Below are 17,839 nucleotides of genomic sequence, written 5' to 3' on the forward strand. Positions count from 1 at the left end.
GAGTGGTGCACGTGGGTGTGGAGAGGGGTGTGTGTGTGTGTATGGAGAGTTGGCTGTGTGTGTGGAAAGTTGGGTGCAGGTGTGGAGAGAGCGGTGTGTGTGTGTGTGGAGAGAGTGGTGCACGTGGGTGTGGAGAGGGGTGTGTGTGTGTATGGAGAGTTGGCTGTGTGTGTGGAGAGTTGGGTGCAGGTGTGGAGAGTTGGGGTGTGTGTGTGTAGAGAGAGAGTTGGGTGTAGGTGTGGGTGTGTGGACAGTTGGGTGTGGTTGTGGGTTTATGGAGAGTTGGGGGTGTGTGTGTGTAGAGTTGGGTTCAGGTGTGTAGACGTTGGGTGTGTGGGGGGAAGGAGGGGAGGCGGCTGTGTGTGTGTCCAGATAGCAAGTGTGAACAATCTGGTCAGGGGTAATAGGTGCCTATATAAAACAAAGCCCCGAATATGGGGACAGTCCCTATAAAATCGGGATATCTGGTCACCCTAGAAGAGTGTGAGTGTGAGTGTGAGTGTGTGTGTGTGTGTTTGTGGAGAGCCTTCAAAAGGGTGGCACCGTCTGGCTTGGCTTTTCTCCCTTTCCCTCTTGGCCCCCTCTCCTCCGGGGGCCTCGGACAGGTCACCCTGGAGCCGTGTGGGGTGGGAGGGTGTGTCCGTGTGGGGCTGGGGACAGTTGTGTGCAGGACGGCGGGTGGGCGCTTGTTCACGCCTGGCTGCGGTGGTACCGGGCCCGAGTTTTGTGGGTGTTCGTGTTGTGCTGGGTGTGTGTGGGGGTGTGTGTGTGTGCGCGCCCTGCCCAGCGCTGGGGGTGTGTGGGGGGGGTTGCGCCCTGCCCAACGCTGAGGGGGAGGGTGTGCGTCCTGCCCAGCGCTGGGGTGTGTGTGGGGGGGGGCGCTCCCTGCCCAGTGCTGGGGTGATTGTGTGGGGGGGGGCGCGCCCTGCCCAGCGCTGGGGGGCGCGCCCTGCCCAGCGCTGGGGGTGTGTGTGTGGGGGGGTGCGCCCTGCCCAACGCTGAGGGGGAGGGTGTGCGTCCTGCCCAGCGCTGGGGTGTGTGTGTGGGGGGGCGCTCCCTGCCCAGCGCTGGGGTGATTGTGTGGGGGGTGTGTGGGGGGGGGGCGCGCCCTGCCCAGCGCTGGGGGGTGTGTGTAGGGGGGTGCGCCCTGCCCAGCGCTGGGGGTGTGTGTGTGGGGGGGTGTGTGTGTGGGGGGGTGCGCCCTGCCCAGCGCTGGGGGGTGTGTGTGGGAGGGGGGGCGCGCCCTGCCCAGCGCTGGGGGGTGTGTGTGGGAGGGGGGCGCGCCCTGCCCAGCGCTGGGGGTGTGGGGGGGGCGCGTTGTTCCGCAAGGAGCATTTCTAAAACCCTTGGCTAGGGGGTGCAGGGCTCGGCCGCTCGCTGGTTCCCAGCGCTTCTTCCCAGTGGCTTCCCCGGTCACATGGGCTACGCGTGAGAGTTTAAAAGCGCCTAAAACCCTTCGAGCCGGTGCAGAAGAAGCTGGTGGCTCCATCGTCCGAGGAGCGAGGCCGGGGCGTGCCGGGCGCTGGAGCGGAGGCCGCCGGGCGGGCGGGGAAGCGCTGTGAGTACAGCGGGCGCTGGGGTCCGGACAAGACCCGAAGTCGGGTCACCCGGGGCCCGGCCCCTTCCAGCGCGGGGGGCTGCGCCCTGCCTTGGGCAGGGACATCCCTCGATGCAGCGCCGGGAGGCTTCCGCGGAGGGGCCGGGGGCTCCTTGCAGGGTCGCCCAAGGTGCCCACCGGGGTGCGCGGCTTTTCGGGAACCCCCCCCGCCCACACCCCTTCTCTGATGCGTCTGGCGGGTGGGCTGCTTGGTCCCCAGCCCTGCTCTCGGCTTGCGGTTCCACACGGGCACCGGGGGAAGGGGGGGAGGGGGGGGGGGCTACAGGGGGTCGTTAGTTTTTTGTGCAAAAAGCCAGGGCAAGCGGCGCGGGCGCGCTCTTTGAAGCGGGGAGACGGGCAGGGAGCGGGGTGTGGTGAACGGAAAGTGGAAGCTTTGCCTTTCGCGATTGATTTGCAGCCCGGTTCCCTGGCTAGACAATTAGCTGGCGCTTCTCTAATCTTTTTTTGGTCGGCTCGGCTGTGGCGGCCAGGGGTCAAAGGAGGCAGCGACCCAGTGTCAGGCGTCCTCCGCGGAAGCTATTCTGCATTTCTGATTGATTAGTTCGAGCGGAAATGCTTTCTTCCTTCCTTGGCTTTTCTTCCCACTGTCTCCCCCCATTCCTCGCCCTCTGTCTCTTTTTTTTATCAACCATCTTCGGCTGCATGCCTGTTCTCCCACCTTGGGTGGACCGGAGTTTCCCTCAACTCTCCCAAACTTGGGTGGAGACAGCAGTTTAATTGCCAGGAGCTGGGCTCCAAGGCCCCTGCGCCCGGGCGGATTTGGGGTGTGGGAAGAGACACAGGGCCTGTCTTCCCTAAAAGCACTTCTTTAAACAGGAACATCAAAGGGACTGGACCAGCTCTGCTCTGGGAGGGACTGGAGCTCCCTGGACAGGCATGCCCCTGGAGCTCAAAGACTGGCTTAGCTTTGCCATGCCCAGTTGCAAATGGAAGGGTTATTTTTTTGGGAAGGGGGGTGGCGGGGAAGGGAAGGCAGCGTCCCCCTATACCTCGGAAGTTTCACAGGGTTCTTGTCAAGCCCAGACCAACCTCTTAAAGCTGCGTTGGAAAAATATTCCTCCCCTTTTGAAATCTAAAATTGTTGCGTGGGGCGGTGGGCCTTGGCAGGAGAGAAGGGGTTGGAGCTTATTCTTTATTTAAGCATTGAATGGATTTTCAGCAACAACCAAAAAAGAAACACTTTGCGGCAGGCGTGTGTATGTGTGTGAGATACACACAGACTTTGAGGCACTAACCTTTCCCTCTTCTGCTGAGCCCTCTGACTTTGTTCCTATCAGTCGGCCTTTGTGATGGTGTGTGTGTTGTCCAGGGGTCAGGCTGAGGTGGGGGGGTGGGGGATGATCTGGAATGTTTTGGGAAAGAATTCGACAAGCTTGTTTCCTGCTGGCCCGTTTCTCCCCTCCTCTTGCCATGCCGGTGCTGGCTTGGGGTGGACTTTTGCGGGGCGATGTTTGGGAACGAGCACCCGCCGTGCCGAGATGTGTGATAAAGTTTGTTCTTCGGGCTGGTTTCTGCCTCCTTCGCGCCCCTTCCCCCTGCCCTCTGGGCTGAGGGCTGTGCAGTGACCATGACGCAAGTTGAGAAGTTCTGTGGGGAGAACCTCCCAAATGTCCAGCCATTGCAACCGGCATCGGGCTGAAACTTGGGCAGCAATTTTCCCTTTCCTGTGCCGTCTCGCAGCAGTGTCCGTGATTGCAAATGCTGGAGCTGAGGCTGCCCTGAAGTTCTTTGTGAATTATAGTGAAATATGCTTTTTCCTTTTCCTTGCTGTGATTTTTTTTTCCCCTTGCTCTTATTAAAACGACCACCAACCACCCCAAAGTTACATCAAAATAGTACCCATCAGGGGAGTGCTGTGCTGGGAATGGATGCTTTTCTTTCTGTGAGGGTATTTGTCGGAAACTAACAGTTGGAGCGGCTGGGGAACTGTTCTTCCACTGCTAGGTGATTTATCCCAAGCTGGAGTACAGGAACTACTCTGCAGGACCTGGTTTCACACACACACATCTGTGTCCACCACCCTGAGTCCCTAAGCTTTCCCCGTACCCTGGTCATAGAGGTGTGTGCCGGGTTGTGTATCGTTCGCATGAGCTGCAGAAAGCGTCTGGGGGATGGTGCTCTTGGGAAAGCTGTTTGCTTGCACTCCGCATGGGCCTGGCCTGGACCTCCCTTACTCTGTTCTGTTCAGGTCAACCCCCCTGGACTTTCTGCGAGAGGCTTGACAAAGCCCTTGCTGGGATGATTTAGTTGGGATTGGCCCTGCTTTGAGCAGGGGGTTGGACTAGGTGACCTCCTGAGGTCCCTTCCAACCCTGAGATTTTATGAGAGTTTTGCCTGGGTACCTAAGCGCGGGATTTGCCGGTGTGTGTTCTGCCATGTTACTGGCTGCCCCCCTCACCCCTCCACCTGGCTTCACGGTCGAGTCCAACGGGCTGGTGCACCTTTTCGCTCATGCTGCAACACAGCTGGCATCAAAGACACGGGAAGATTCCCACCCCCTGGGAGCCCCACATATGTGGGCCCCTCTGATTCCGGCTCCCTACTGCCTGGGCGCACAGTGAGTTTGTTGCGGAAGGGTAACTTTGCCTAGTACGTGGGTTTGTCGCAGGGATAGGCGCATGGGACTCGAGACTCTCTGCACCTGCGTAGGGCCCTTTAGGGCCAGGGCTGGTTGGAACAATCCTATCGTGTTGGTCTGAGTTAGGCTCTGAGAGCCTGATCCCATGAGGGGTTGAGCTCCAAGTCCATGAGGGCCCTCATCACCTGCTAGGGGTGCAAAGCCCAGGGTGCAAAGCCCGGCACATCCTTGGGGCACCGACATCCAGCTAACTGAGCCCCTTTCAGAGAGCATGTGCTTCTCGGGGCACGTAGGTCTGCTCTCCACAGCTGTGAGTCCTTATATGTAAGGAGGAAGAGGAGAATATCCCCTCGGCTTGCGAGGCAGGGCTGGTGCACCCAGGGGCCCGTGTCTCCCAGTACCATGGCCACCGTTCCTGACCAATGGGGCTCGCCGAATGATGTGCTGGGGCAGGTCGGTATCTGAGTGCTCCCCCTGGAGTTCTGCACTTGGGTGCCTTTGCCAGCAGCCCATGCGGCGCCCTCTCCAGGCAGCGAACAGAGTGGCAGGGGCCTTGCCCAGACGTGGCCCTTCCCTGCCTCTCCTTGGGGGGCTGGCTTGGGAGAAAGTGCCCCTTTTCCCTGGACATTGGCACCACCAGTGCTTGTGGGCTGGGATTAAAGCCCCACAGCTCTTAGAATGAGCCGGGATGAGAAGCGCCTTTTAGATCCGCTCCTGGGCACCAATGCAGGGCTGGTCCCTAGAGAGAATTTTAGTGCCACCTTTAAATGCCCCAAGAGATGGGCTCCCGTTCTTTCCCCTGGTGACACTAACTAGATCTCCCGCTGGGAAAGCTTCTCCCAACGCTCAGCCCAAAGTTCCCCTTAATGTCAACCCACTGTAGCTAGCGAGCCCCCCATGCACTACGCTAAATCCTTCCACCCCCTTTGCAGATTAGCATCCAGCCCGCCCCATCAGGACTTGCGTCGCCAAGCGAGACAGATCCTAGCTCTTCTAAGTTTTCCATGTCAATCAATCCCTCCTTCCCTTGCACTGTTTTTGTTCTTGGCTTTTCAGAAATCCTGCCAATTTCACCACTTTGTTCTGGTGATGCAGTGCCCAGGCCTGGCTGCTGTCTGTTCTGGGTATGTTTGCCTCAAAGCTGCGCAGGGAAGGACGGTTAGCGGAATAGTGCCTCCTTCTCTGTGACAAGAAGCTCTGGCAGCACCAAACCAGAAGACGTCCACTCTGTTCTAACTTCTGGTCCCCAAACAAGCATAGGGTTTTGTTGTGGCTAAACCAGCCTAGACAGATGGCTATCCAGCCTCTGTCCCCTGATCAATGGGCGGCCATGGTGAAAATTCCTCCCTGCTCCCAAATTTGGCCATGTGGTTTATTTGTACTCCCCCAACACCTAAACGTTCCATCTGAGAGCAATGCCCTGGTGTGCTAGGCACTGTGTGTGCATGGAGGAAGTGACATCCCAGGCCCCAAAGAGCTTACCGTCTCAATAGACAAAATAAGCAATGTATGCAAGAGGGGGAGGAGTATTCTTCCTATTTTACTGATGGGAAAACTGAGGCCTGCTGTGATTTAAGTGATTTGCCTGGGATCACATGGGGAGTCTATGGCAAAGCCAGGATTTGAACCCAGGTCTTGTGAGTCCTAATCCAGTGCCTTAACTACAAAACCAGCCTAGTTGAGCGCTCTGTCCGAGCGACTGAGAAGCCCCTGTGTACCCCTCCGGTATCCTTGGTACCCAGCAGTAGCCGTCAGTTTGGTTGCTTGGCCCGGGTGGGGTGATGTGAGGGGATGCTGGGTGCCCCTTGGCACAGAAGGACTGAAACACATTGCTGTTCATGATAAAGACCTTGAGAGCTCAAGTGTCGGGTAGCTGGACTCTGGCACTGCAGTGGTGAGATACCTCTGCCCCTGTGGATTTCTCTGGGGTTCTTTGTTACCGGACTGCAGACTTCTAGCAGCAAGAGCAAGCTCCCCGGTAATGTCAGTCCCGGGAAGAATTGTCCAGGAGTGATCTCTTGGAAAATGGCCCCCGTGGCTGCCCCCTGCTCCTTTTGTGTCCCCAGGGGGCATCGTGACATGATGGCGAGGCAGGTCACTAGAGCACAGGGGAAGTTCAACACGGCAGGTGTTTGATGACCCGGCAGGTGTTTTCAGTGCCAGCGGTGTTCTGCAGAAGGTGGTCCCGGGCTGGGCCCCAGGTCAGGATCTCGCCCTTGGGAAGTACCGCCCTTCTACCAGCTGCTGCCGCATTGATCATCACTTCCTTTGAAAGCGGTGACCGACAGGAAATGACATCATCGGGCACACACCAGAATGACGCGATGCATTTGCACTGCAGCAGGCTGGGATGATTTAAGGGGTCTCAAACCCAGCAGGGTCAGGCCTAGCCAGAACTTGTGTGGAAGCCCGCTGAGGATAACCCAGGTGCCGCGTTAAGGCGGTTTGGTAGTTCACTTTGGTGGTGCTATTCCCCGGAGCTGGTGCTGATCCAGTTCCCTAGAATGCCACTAGGGGGCACAGGTGCTGCTAGAATCTTTTTTGGAAGAGGCTTAAAAGTGAGCTGCTGCCCGACCGTTCGGGCTCCTTGAAGGCCCCATGGCGTGTTTTGTAAGTAAAGCGTCCACCCCACTGCACAGGCCAGATTCCCATCTAGATAAAACTGCCGCCTTCCTTCCTAAATCCCCGCCGCCTTTACCAGTGGATGGAGCATATTGGTTTCCTGTTTCTGTAAAACCTGGCTTGAGAGACCTCGGATCAATGTCTTTGTGCTCGCTGCGACCTCAGTGGCTGAAGCACTGGGGTCAGGTACAGCAGCCCTAGGTGAGTTTCTTTTCAGAGAGACAGAGGACACGGAAGGGGCCGGACAGGCTGGGCGTCTCTGGGGGATATTGGAAACTCAAGAAATGCCGAGTGTGATTTCAGCTTTCTCGAGTGGTCAAGCAAGGAGACCGTGCTCCAACCTGGGGTGAAGTTAGGGTTAGCACTTGAGGTTAGATTCAAGGCTGGATCACTGTGTGGGTTCAGATTCGACCTGGGGCGGTGATATGGATGTATTCTCCTTTGCTGTTTTCACACGGTCATGTCCCAGAACAGCAGAAACCTTGTGACACAGCTGATTTCATGAACTTTTTTTTTTTTTTGCTATCTCAAATAGGATGCACATGTGTCCCCATATATGGGGTGTGTGTGTGTGTGTGTAAACGTGTTTTTACATATGTTTGTGTGTGTGTGTATATATATATATATGTATGTATGTACAAATAATGGTGATAATGCCTTCTGCCCTTAACATTTATTACTCTACGAATCTATGAACGCATGTGAGTATATTTACATATATGTAAAACACCTATTGTGTATTGGGATGCATTTTTCCTGTTGCAGCAAACCTTATAAAGAGACATTGTATTTATATGCAGGTTTGGGATGATTCACTGTCTTTCATGAATTTTGATAGTTAATAACTTTGCTATATTTGCAAGTATTTTTTTCCAGTGTTTATCTACTTAAAGTTTTGCACAGCAGGAAATGGAAAATCTTCAGGTACCCACAGTTTGTTCAACACTTCATGACATCAGAAATCCAGATTCTACACTAAAAATCTTATACTGTTATTAATATTTTGAAAGATTTAAAACTAACGATTTAGAAATTAAATGCCTTCTGTGATGAAATATTTGCAGGAGCTACTGTCTGTCTATCATTAGCCCTCAACTAATATTTCAGAGAAATGCTGACATTCATCACAAACATCAGTTCTGTCTAGACAGTCTTTGCCAACTGGTTTTGCATGTTGCACCTAAAATGATTAGAACCGAAAGAGATTAGAGAATGAAAATGTGTTTTCTCTGTGTTGTCAGTTTGTTTACAGTGTGTCTCTGACAGCACTTTGACTAGTCTAGTCACTTTTGCTGGCTCTCCTTTGTGTGTATGTATTATCATTTCCCCAGCTGTTGTGTGGGTCTTTCACACAACAGAGGAAAGAAAAATGCTTAGAAATGTGTTGGTTTATTTTAAAGCCACACAGATTGGCAGGGTGCCGAGGACTTTGGAACAACTTTGAACTCAATCTGTAGAGGTTTGACAGGTGTCCCGTTAAAAGTGCACTTTCCGTCAGGTTGCATCAGCCCTGGCAGAGGAGCCCCCTGCCAACGATTACCCTCACGCTGGCACTTCTCCCTCTGGGATAGCCCTGAACGAGCGCCCCAGCGTGGTGTTGAGAGGCGGGTTGTGCTGCGGGAGGCCGATGAGCTCTGGAACTAGGGTTCTGATCGCCAGTGACGCTTTGAGAAAGAGTGAGGGGCCAGGAGAGTCTGGTTCCTAGCCTGGCAGTGCCACTTGTTTGGAATATTGGTTGTTTCCAGTCCCGACGGTTGTTCTGTGTTGCCGTGCATTGTCGAAGGGCTCTCGGCAGGAGAGGCAGCTTCTAATGTCCCTGGGAGATGAAGTGGTTCTCATGCAGGTGACTTTCAGCACCCCCATGGGGTTGTTGTCAGGTTCATTGCTGCTCGTAAAACATGTTGAGCTCTCTGGATGAAAGAAAGCTGTGGCCGACAGAAGAATTAACGTTCGCTCCAGTGACCAGGGAAATCGCCTTTCTCTTGCCTTTCGGGTATTGCTCCGTCTGTCCCTGTTTGGGTTAAAGGACACAGAGGATCATGATCAAGCATTTCTGTAAGGAAGCTGCAGTTGTTGAAGGCACTGTGATTGCTCTAGGAATTGTGACCTCCCATCTCTGAGCGTTGTGGAGGGGCCATGGGAGCCATTAAATATCTCGGAGCAGTGTGGAGCTGGCTGGGTGTAAGCAGCGTGCGATGCACACAAAGCGAGGGGCTGAAAGTGCCGCTGGAAATGCCAGGTGAGGCGGAGACGCTGAAGGCAGGATTTCTTTCTGATGCTGGAAATGCTGCTAGGCAAGAAGCTGGGCTTTTTTCCCTGTGGAACTTGTAATTAATATGGATGAGCCCAGAGCGTGCTTGGGATCTGTGAATACATGGGCTACATCAGAATGTGGGTCAGTGCAAACCACAATAAGCAGGGATGGATTGGGCTAGGTCACTGATATGGACCTAGCAAGAAGCGTGGCCCAGTGGTTAAAACAAGACTCATGGAACCTCTTGAGTTCTTCTCACTGACTCTGCTCTTGATTCACTGTGTGACCTTGGTCAAATCACTTAACTTCAGCTTCCACATCTTTAAAATGGGATAATATTTACCTACCTCAACAGGGATATTCAGGCTTAATTAAGTGGTCTAGGTAATACTTAGTCCTGCCATGAGTGCAGGGGACTGGATTAGACGACCTCTCGAGGTCCCGTCCAATCCTACAGTTCCATGAAGTGCAACCAGGACCGTGCAGATGCACAAGTGGAGAGAGGCACTGCGGGGGAAAGAATGTGTTTTCAGCTGCTATATTCGTAGGGCTGGGAACAATCCCAGGAATGGGGTGCTGCAGGTTAAGCAATGAGCACCCCAAAGGGCATGGAATGATGGTGGGGTCATGGGCATGGCCCTGCCACACTCACCATCAAAGCCAGTTTGACGACCCCACTCCCAGCCCCTAGGTTGTCAGCAAGGTTTGAACCCAATGCCTTCGCTGCCAACGTACAGACTACTGCCACTTGTGTGAAAGATGGAACTCTGTCAACCGGTAGCAGTAGTAGGCTGTTATCCTGCATGTGGACCAGTCTCAAGAAGTGGGTACTTGGCATGCACTCCTCAAGCATGTCACTAGTGCACTCTGCCAGGCCAGAGCTCTCCAGCCCCACAGGTCTCTGAGCAGCCCTGAGTCACCTACAGGCTTCTGAGTGGATGTGTCATGCGCTTGCAGCTTCATGGACCGGGTTTGATGCTGCTCTCGATTTTACTGCCGTAGATCTGGCCGAGTCCCATGGACTCACCGTGACAGGGCGCACGTATGGCTTGGGGCCTGCTTGGAGCTGGGGGAGTGTTTGAGGGCAAAATATGACCTTTGATCCCCATGGGGATCTGCTTTAACCGCACAGTGGAGCAATACATAAAGAAGGCTTAAAAGCTACCTGCCTACCTGTGACCAGCTCCTTCCCTGTGCTATGCTGCCACCACTGAGAGAGCCCTGCATTTATGCTCCAGCTGATTCCCCACTTGAGCACAGGAATGGGGCTGCTGGCTGGGTGAACTCAGTGAGGGCTCCCTGGCTTGATCTGAGATAGCCTGGAAGTGGGGGATGCCATAGCACAGGGTAAAAGACCAGTGTTATTCCCAGGCACTTGGAAATGGGAGTAGGGAATTGCTGGAGGGGATCCTGCTTCATGAACTGCCCCGTTTTGCTGGGGGGTGAGTTGTGTTGCATTGAACTGCTGCACCTTGGGTTGCATTTGCAAGCAACATCCGGGGCGTCCTGGAACAAATGCATCACCAGGCACAGCCCTGTGTTAGCAATGTGTCTAAATCCAAATAAATACTAACTAGAGGAGCTGTCTGCTCGTAGTTACCCAGGTGTAAATGCTGAGTAACCCCACTGACTTGGAAGGACTCTCGGCACCCAATAGTACTGGGTCTTCAGTGGCTTCCGATCTGAGCATCAAAGGTGCTGATGAGGAGGGTGGTTGTGGTGTTTGGGAATTGGGTAGTATCCCTTTAAATAGTTTGGCAGCCCTCCAGCGGGCACTCACTGTGTTGTGTGTTACAGACCCCTGCGGTGTGTCTCCACAGCTAAGCTTTGCACGTTGTATGTTTAGTAAACATGAAAAAAGAAAAGGAGGATTTAGAGACTAACCAATTTATTTGAGCATAAGCTTTCGTGAGCTACAGCATCCAACGAAGTAGCTCACGAAAGCTTATGCTCAAATAAATTGGTTAGTCTCCAAGGTGCCACAAGTCCTCCTTTTCTTTTTGCAAATACAGACTAACACAGCTGCTACTCTGAAACCTTAGTAAACATGGTTAGTTAGCCCCCACCCTGCCCATGTGGTTCCTTTATCACGCTTGCTGTATTCACCCCAAATGGCCCAGCAGTGCCACGCTACTCCTGGGCCGTTCCTGAGCGTGTCCCCCCGGCCCTGCAGAAGCCCACTGGGCCGGCTTGGGGCAAGAGAAGATGTGATGCTCGTTTTGATCTCTGCCTCTGTCCGCTAATGAGCTCTTTAAGGGCGTCCTGAAAGGCCTTTTTCACCGAGTGCAGTGCGGCTGCGGTTGCCCCAGGACAGAGCTGTAGATTAGCAAAACTGACCTAGGGTTGCCTCTGTTCAAAGCCATGCACGCAAAGTGGCTGTTTATGCTTCTTGTAGCTGATCAAATAAAGCATCAAAGTTTCCTGCACTTACAAGGGTGGGGTGGGGGTCCTTAGGCTCCAATTGGAAGCAAAGGGAGTTCTCGCTGCTGCCTATAGGACACCGTGGAGAAGGCAAGTTGAACACTGGGCTCATTGTAGCAGGATATTCTTCTTCATTCATGACATAAAACATGCTGCTCGTACAAACGCCCGCGTTCTCCTGTCGGCCTGTTCCTGCACGGTCTAAAAATAATGCTGGCAATGAAGAGGCAGCCTGTGCTCTCCAGTGGTTAGGACACAGGACTCGGGTTCAGAGGGCCTGAATTCTAGCCCAGGCTCGGCCACCGGGCCACTTTGGGCGAGTCAATGAACGCCTTTGGGCCTCGCTTGCCCTGTCTTTGAAACGAGCATTAAACCCTCCTCCCTTCCGAGCAGGAGCGTGAGGTTGAATCAATGACTACTTGGAAAGCGCCGGGAGCCCCCCATGTGGAAAGTGCTGGGGAACAATCCTCAGTGTCCCGGCCAAGCTGCCCCAAAATAACTACAAAAAGAAAAGGAGTACTTGTGGCACCTTAGAGACTTTTTGCGGATCCAGACTAACACAACTGCTACTCTGAAACAAAAATAACTAATGATTTGGGGGGAGGTCCTCAGTTCTTTAGATGCCTGGGTTTCAGAGGGCGGGTTTTTGGCACTGTCTGATGCTCAGGGCCTTTCGGGGCATCACAAGTTGCTTTTGAGAATGTCTCCCAATGCTCTCCCGCGCTGAAATCCGGGAGCAGTCGGAGAGGGTTTCATCTACACCTCCAGCTGTGCTGGACAGCGATTGATATTTTTTGATGGCTTCCTAGCTCCGCGCTATGGAGCTGCTTGCTCGTAACCCATACCCTATGCATGTGCCATCACTCCAGCCCGCATGTGTTCCACAGACTCGCCTTTACGTGCGTACTCCATGACGCCTGCCTGCCGCAGAAGGGGCTGAAGCGGTGCTCTCCTGTGAGTCCGCAAAAGTACTCGCTGGATGGCTGTGCTCTGGGGACGATGGAGGCCTTTCTGTCTCCTGTCGCTCCAAGGGCTCTGGAGGGTAGGCCAGTGTGTCGTTCCTGTTCAGGTTGCCAATTTTGGTTGGAGGTATTCCTGGAGATTTCATCACATGACCTATTATTTAATTCGAGATGAATTCCTGGAGACTCCGGGACAATCCTGGGCAACCCTCGTTTCAGTCCAGATAGTGTTAGTAACTTGCCAGGCTGCTGGCCAGGCTGGGGAATCTGGCTTTTGTTTGAGAAGTGAAACAAAGTACTGTGGTATCACGGCCGCAGGGCAGGGAGTGACCTCGAATGCTCTAATCAGAGGACTCCCACTCTGCCGTGGATTCGCCATGTGACCTCTCTTTGCCACAAGCTGGGAATGGGGGACAGGGGATGGATCACTTGATAATTACCTGTTCTGCCCATTTCCTCTGGGGCCTCTGGCATTGGCCACTGTCGGCAGACAGGATGCCGGGCTAGATGGACCTTTGGTCTGACCCAGTATGGCCGTTCTTATGTTCAGTCATTTCTCCTCTCTGAACATTTCTCTACCCATCCATGAACTAGGGGCGATACCACGATGGATGGGCCAGTGTGGGTGAACAGCATTGCCACCCTCTTGCGTGGCATCAGGACTTCTCTGTTGCATGCCATAGGTCCAGCTCTGCCAGCAGAGGTTCTTTTTCAGCTCCGATAATCGAGGCCGGTGCTTTCTGGTTCGGCGAAGTTCTGAGTGTCGCTGTGGGGCCACGGGTGCTCAGCTTGGCAACAGCTGGGAGTTCCCAGGTGCCTGTGGACATGTCTGACAACACGGTTAAGTAGCCGCTATTAATCAAGACATCAGGTACCCGTAGTTCACACCCCGTTGGCTCTGAGTTATCTCAGAGATGTCCTGTCCCAAGGGTGGTGAGAAGCCTAGATTCCAAAGCCAGAAGGGACTGTTGCGATCGTTAGTCTGACCTCCTGCATAGCACAGGCCATGGGACTTCCCTGAATTAATTAATTCCTCATTGAACATTACTTAAAAATTGTGCTAATGAACCTCAGTCTAACTGTGACCTTCTCCCAAGTGTAGGCACAGGCTAAATGCTGGGTTGGGTTCCATCCCACACTCCTCCCCGGACCAGCTATACTGAGATAAAAGGAAATTACCTGGATCTATGCTAGGAAAAAGATCAGAGTTAGCTAACACTGCTAGCCAACCCCCACTTTTCCTAATCGGAACAACCCCTTGGATACATCTGTGTTGCAAAGAGATGGTGGGTCTGGATCACAATAACATCTAGAGACCTTCTTGAGCTGGGCGCACACTCGGTCTCTGCCTCCAAAGAGCTTCCAGTCCAAACCAAGAAGACAAAGGGTGGGAGGGGGACACACAGACAGTGAGGAAAAGGGACTTGCCCCAGGTCACATGGGAGGCCCGAGGCAGGGAGAGCACCCATGTCTCCTGACTTCCTTCCCATATCCACTGGGCCACGCTGCTGATTGTTTAATGGTGACCTCCTGGCGCGTGGGGTTAGGATGTTGGTACGTTGCTTTGAGATCCTTGGCTGGATGGGTGAAAGGCAAATGCACAGTGGCACCAAATGACACCCTCCTGCATCCCCCCAGTCCTCTGACCAGTGTGGGATCCCAGGTTGCCAGGAGACCGTTCCCATCTGTGGATTGGTCAGTATTCCCCATTTGTGAGAGAGGGCTAGTCATTCTGTCCTACCTCCCTTGGGAGTGGGGGTCTGGGGCACTCCCAGGGAGGTAGGTCTGAACCAACTGCAGCTTAGGTCATGCTCTGAGATCCTTGGGCAGAAAGGATGGGGGAAAGACCCAGGATGAATGTAATGTATATTGTTTATAGGAGTTGTCATGGCAATCTACCCCTCGGCATCACATGTGGTGACATGTAACCCCCAAGGGTCCCTGTGACATAAGGAGGCATCCTTGCCCATGTGGGGAAACTGAGGCACAGGGCGATTCCGTGACTTGCCCTAGGTCATGAAAGGGGGGCCTGTGACAGAGCGGGCAACAGAAACCCAAATCTCCTGAGTCCCAGTCCTCTGCTTTATCCCCTTACCCACCGTTCATGTGGTCACGGCCCAACTCGGTTAAGACATGAGTTTATTATTTGAACCCGTTCTGTGTTTGTGCAGAGGGGACACTGTCTCTCCACTGCCCACACTCCCCTGCCTGTGTGTCTGTTGCTGATCCTTCGGGTGATTGACCATGTGAAGGGTGACAGCTGAAATGCCATTTGGAGCCTCCACATCGGTTCTCCCTCGCCGAAGCCTTGCCCAGCAGAAAGATGCTTTCCCCAGACGCTAGCCCTGCAAACTCCCTCTGGCGGGGGCCCTTCCTGCCTCTGGTATTGTGGAATAAAGACCCTGTCATGTGACCGACAATGCCCACTCTGGTGACGTGGGAGGCAGAGGGGAAGCAGCCTGCAGGTCTCGGGGCTGAGCAAGGCTAGGCCAGCAAGGGTTAACGCTCGCTTGTGTTTTGGGGGCCAGGAGACTCTCTCAGACAGCAGAGATGCTGTGTATCGGAGTCTGGGGAGTACTCTTGTCTGCAGCCCCTTCTTTGTTCCATTCGAATCTGGCCCAGGTCAGTGGAGGCTGAAATTTGTCACCCGTGTGGGTGATGTGTGCGCAGTGAGTGGGCAGGGGCCTCAGCGCGTACCCCACAGGTCAGGTGCCTGCATCAGTAAAAACCCCCGGCGCAATTGACACCGATCGGCTGCTTTCTTGGCAGCCTTCACCAAAAGGCCAAGCACTCGACTGTCCGTGGGCAGGGGAAACTGGTCTTGTGTCCCTAGGGCCTGTCACCCCAAAGCCTTCCTGAGCCGCGTGGGGAGGACACCTGCATTGCCTCTGTCTGTCCTGGGCACAAAGAGAGGCCAGTCTGTTGGATGGAATTCACTGATAGTCTGACCTGGTCTCTAACACAGGCTAGAGAACTGCTCTGAAGTCATTCCTGCTTGAAGCAGGGTCAATCTCTTTGAAAAACATCCAGTCTTGATTTAAAATTGTGTCAGTGGTGGAGAATCAAGCACGGCTCTTGTTTAAGTTGTTCAGTGGTTGATTGCCCTCTGTGTTAAAAATGTATGCCTTATTTCCAGTCTGAATCTGTCTAGACTGAACTCACGTCTTTGAGAAGAAAAAGTATCAAGTGTAAATTTCCAGGTTTGAATTTTGTAAGCATGTGTCCTAAGCAGGCAGGAAGGGCCAGTAGGGAGGGCACTGGACTGTGAGTCAGGAGACATAAGAACAGCCATACTGGGTCAGACCAAAGGTCCATCTAGCCCAGTATCCTGTCTTCCGACAGTGGCCAGTGCCAGGTGCCCCAGAGGGAATGAACAGAACGGGGAATAATCAAGTGATCCATCCCCCGTCGCTCATTCCCAGCTTCTAAGACTTGGTATGCAACCTGAGGGCAAGTCATGTCTCTCTCTCTATGCCACTGGTAAAAGGAGGTTAATGGCACCTTTCTAACCTGCTTTGAGATCTACTGCTGGAAAGAGCTAAGGATTATTATAGACACGTGAAAGGGAAAGTTCTGTTAGTTTCTCTCCTGCATGTCCGTGCAGGATTTTTGTCTACAATACAGTTTCTATTGCTTTAGCCAGTCTAGTTTTAAATGTCCCAAATGCTGGAGGTCCCACCCCTCCTGTTGGGGAGTCAATTCCGTGGTCTGATCTTGAGATAGTCTAGATTTTCCTTCTCCTCCTCCCTCTGGTCCCACCTCAATGTAATTCTCTTCTCGGGGATGATACTGTTCAGCCATTTGACCCCACACCTGGGTTTAGCTTTCCCGGGACAGTCTTCTCAAATGCATCAGCATCTTTACGGGCCGGATCCTCAGCTGGTGAAAATTGTCATAGCTCCGTTGACCTCAGCAGAGCTCTGTTAGCATCCACCAGCAGAGGATCCAGGTCCCTTACACTTGTATTTAATTCAGCTACCAACAAACTCAGGACTTCTCTTGCTGTCCAGGCTGGAAGAAGGAGAGATTCTGAGTGTTATGTTAACTTCTTATGGAAGGTGCTTAGATACCATGGTGAGGGCAACCTTCTAAACACCTAGGGAGAGAGATAATTACGGTTTTCCCCTTGATCATTGCTCACTAAAAATTTGTCCCATGTAACCTTTCCTCATCCCTACAGTTCCCTAGACAGGCAAGAAGGATATAAATGATTCCCCTTCAATTCTAGTGGCGAGTCACCCAGGAGTCGTCAAAGTCTCCCATGCGTAGTCTTGACCGGATTGTATAGGCAGTGGCTATTATACCCTATGTGCTGATGGAGGATGCCTTGGCAGGTAGAGCCCACGGTCACGTTAGCACTGCTTTCCTCCATGTTGCATTTCAAACCCCCTGTCTACCTGGCAGGCCACTATCACTTCAGTGTCAAAACGGCCACTGCTACTTCGCAAGCCTCTGTCTTCTCTAGGGTATCTTTGCTGTGGGTCATTTTCCCCCCAGCTGCATTATCTTCTCTTGTCCCACGCTGAACCTCATAATTCGATCATGCTGGTATTTCTACTTGTTCTCATTTCCTTTGTATTCTTTCAAAATCTTTATAGGTGTTTGCAGCTCCTCCCATTTTAGCATTTGTCTCCGATGTCGTCGTTAAGGTGCTGTTTGCCAGGATCACTGATTTAAATCTAAAGATCGGCTCTAGGAATTATTTTGGGGAAGGTTTATGGCCAGTGTTATACAGGAGATCAGCCGAGGCCTAGATTCACAGATTCCAAGGCTAGAAGGGACCACTCTGATCATCTAGACCAGTGGTTCCCAAATTGGGGTTCACTAAATGTTACAGCGGGTTCTCGGGGGTGGACGGGGGGGGGGGAGAATTCTCTAATGGCGGACAGAGCTGTCCCTAGGGACCCCGGGCAGCACGGGGGCCAGAAGCCCAGAGCCCCTGGACTTCCAAGAGCTAAGCAGATCAAAGCAAGCATATCTATTACACTGAAGAGATTTAAACTTCAAGACTCCTTATAAGAAAGGGAGGTGGATATTTTTTGCTGTTTTTAAAATTAAATAGGCAGCTAGTGTTTGTAAAATTATGATGAAGAACCAGTTTAAGCTTTGTTGTAACGTGTGTTGTTTGCCTGGACTGCTCAAGACCTGAATGCTTGTGTAGGAGGAACTCTTTGAGTTGGCTTCTTAAATCCCTTCATGTTGTTTCCCATCTGATACTCCTTGATGAAACCTAGGAGCCTTATTCAAGGTGATACAAGCTACGGAAGTGAGATCTTGGAATAGTGTTGCTGTTTTCATAATGTAATAACAGTATATTGATAAATAATTAATAATAATGTGTAACAAGCATGTCATAAAACCAAATTTTATATTGCCAAGATCAC

General features: G+C 52.9%; 1 protein-coding gene across 3 annotated transcripts in view; it reads left to right on the forward strand.

Moving 5' to 3' along the window:
* The first annotated feature begins 1,344 nt into the window (after nucleotides 1-1,344).
* CNTFR (ciliary neurotrophic factor receptor) overlaps nucleotides 1,345-17,839 on the forward strand; it is a 457,782-nt gene continuing 441,287 nt past the window's right edge. For all 3 annotated transcript variants that reach the window (XM_037902783.2, XM_037902782.2, XM_037902781.2), the window contains exon 1: nucleotides 1,345-1,558. The gene's annotated coding sequence lies outside the window, so the exon portion shown is untranslated. The remainder of the gene's footprint in view (nucleotides 1,559-17,839) is intronic.

Source organism: Chelonia mydas, chromosome 5 (genome assembly GCF_015237465.2).
Source record: "Chelonia mydas isolate rCheMyd1 chromosome 5, rCheMyd1.pri.v2, whole genome shotgun sequence".
NCBI lineage: Eukaryota > Metazoa > Chordata > Testudines > Cheloniidae > Chelonia > Chelonia mydas.